The sequence below is a fragment of the Macrobrachium nipponense genome, chromosome 46 (assembly GCF_015104395.2).
Source record: "Macrobrachium nipponense isolate FS-2020 chromosome 46, ASM1510439v2, whole genome shotgun sequence".
NCBI lineage: Eukaryota > Metazoa > Arthropoda > Malacostraca > Decapoda > Palaemonidae > Macrobrachium > Macrobrachium nipponense.
In genome coordinates this window covers 37,751,845-37,754,803 of record NC_061106.1, presented here as the reverse complement: position 1 = coordinate 37,754,803, position 2,959 = coordinate 37,751,845, and positions in this window count along the sequence as shown.

Below are 2,959 nucleotides of genomic sequence, written 5' to 3'. Positions count from 1 at the left end.
GAGAGAGAGAGAGAGATTTCCAGAAGTAGTACAAGCTCTGTGATTACTGTTCTTTCTAGCGTTAAGTTTTCCAGAGATAATGATAAATAATTGGAACGCTAGTAATGAAAAGGCTAAAAGGGTTATTTTTTTCTTTACATCATCTCAAATCGCAGTATTACTACGAACACTAAACAAACTTCAAAATCATAAAATCAAATTTAATTATGTATACAATATGGACTCAATATTACCATGACTATTAAATACCTTTCATGTCATACAATTTCGTCATGGTAGAATCATGAGATGTTTAACAAAATACCAATACATAACAAATATCAGTAAATTACTGAGCTGCTGATCGGTAGAAACTTCAGTAACACAACTTTTCGACATCATAAACTATTTTTCAAAAAAATCTCAACGTTGAACAAGCTGGACAAATTGTGAAAAAAAGGAAAAAATTCGAAAGGAGAAGTATTCACTACTTCGGCAATATTATTATTTTATCTACGAGACTTCTGAAAATACATTTTTAAAAAGATATTTCACATATTTCAAAGAAATTAAACGCCACAAGTTTAAATCCAATTGATGAAATTTAGTTTTAAAAACAACGCTCAAAATTTACGTTATTTTTTCCTTCATCATAACTTCCAAAGTAATCTGAAATTACTTCCGAAAATTGATACAATTATCACTGTCGGGTATATTGGAATACAGGGGAAGGAGAAAGATCTGGAGTAATATGGATACCTGTGTTAAAATAAACGCGGCTGACAAAATTAACCTTTTCAGACTTCATTCTGACTAAAGCTGTTAGGTAAATAATCGCGCGTTGCGTCATTAATATATCACAACAATGACTAAATCAAACAAAGTTAATTATAAACAGATTACAAGGAAAGATATATATTCTAGTTTTTTTTTAATACAATTTAAGAATATATTTTACATCAAAGCTATTAGCTTTTTGCGTTACCAGAAAAGAGCAAATAACTGAGAAACCAATTTTTGCCACAGGAAAATCAACTGAGCAATAAGAATGAGAATTATCATTTTATTATTGAAAGATCTGACACTTGCCACCCACAACCTCTAAACAAAGGTGTAGACATACAAAGCTGACGCCAGTCAGTCTCTCCAGTCATGACTGACACTCGAGAGCGGCATCGCCACTAACCGGAGACCGAAGACCCAAACAAACACAAGCAAGGCCCACAAATGAGTCTACCACAGGGTGCATATGTTATTTCAAAACATTAAGACCCGCATGAAAGATTCAGCAGGCAGGCTGATACGAAGGCAAAGACTCCCCGCTGGAAACAAATAGCGTGATTAATACAAGGCTCTAACGAGTGCATCAAGCACTGCCTTCCAGATTTGGGGGAGGAACAATGTAATACATCGTTCTCTGCAAAGCCCTGGATTAAGTCGGGAGACTCGCCACTGACCTCAAAAAATGCGATCTTAAATCCGGAATTCTATTTCCCGGATCAACATACTAATTCAGATTTAAGAGCCCAGTGCTCATGTGCAATAACTGGATGCAAAACCACTGACGCCCGTCGCTGCCTTTGGCTTCGAAGGGAATGGAAGGACGGGACGACGGAATAACGGCAAAAAGGGAAGAGTGCGGGGAAAAAAGCAATAAGAGACCACAAAATAAATCACGCAATTTATAAGCGATTAAAGGATATTCTAGCTTGTGTTGTTTGTTATTCCATGTCACCACTCCATTCTTCCTAATATATATACATTCTTTTTTTCACCATATGCATTTTTCTCTGCAGAAGGGGTGGCGCCAGAGGAGTTAAGTCTTCCGGGTGAGTTTTTTTTTTTAGTATATATATATATAATATATATATATATATATATAAACTAAGAACAAAAGTGCCTAAATGCTTCTGGAATAAGGTATGTGGCTGATTATATTATATATATATATATATATATATATATATATATATATATATATATATATATATATATATATATATATATATAATCAGCCATATACCTTATTCCGAAAGCACTTAGGCACTTTTGTTCTTAGGAATTATTAAGAGATGGCCAACAGACGGAACTCATTCATCAGGTACCTAACCCATTGCTTAGAGCCTTAGAGCAACAGAGACGTAGTTTTTTTTTTTTCTTCTTTTTTTTAATAGGAAACGGGGCTCAGTCGCGTTATCTCTTGCCAAGGATCGAAATCAGGTATTAGCTGGAGAAAAAGTGTCTGGTAGCCCTGAAATATGACAGATGCCCATACCCGCACTCTCACGACCATTCCTTGCCTTTTTGACGTACAATACAATAATACCACTTTCTCAAAACATGAAAAAAAAAAATGCATCTCAATTATACAAATCAGAAATTCATTCATAAGAAACCCCATTCAAAATAGTTAACATAGTTTCTCGATTCCCTTAGAGCGAAAGAATGGCAAACTCGCGCACACGGAATTTTCGTCCTTGTTCTTCTTATTAAGTTTATTGATATTTGTGGCACTGCGTACGTTGGCACCTTAATATTTTACCAACTTAAGAGTGATCTTTCCGATTCAGAAAGAAAGAGAGGTAAAAACACACTAGTATTTCCCGAATGCATCATTAACGTCATAGGTAAATTTAGAAGGTTAACATTCAGGAATTGCCATTTCAATTCAGATTACAAATGATCAAATGACACGAGAAGACAACACTCGGATAGCTTTGTGACGGACAACGAACGTCAATACGGTATATATTTAGTACCAACTGGATATTCTATGCTTTACACAATTGTTCTTATAGACTCAGACTGTTACAACAGCACTGAAGGGTTCAAAATCAAATGCTATTAATCTGACGAGTTTAACAAAGCTTGATTGTTTTCTAACACATTCGAAATCAGTTAACATCTTCGTTGAGCCAAAATCTATATTTTCTGAAATTGTAGTTAGCAGTGGGCCACCTGGCTATAGCGAGACAATCAA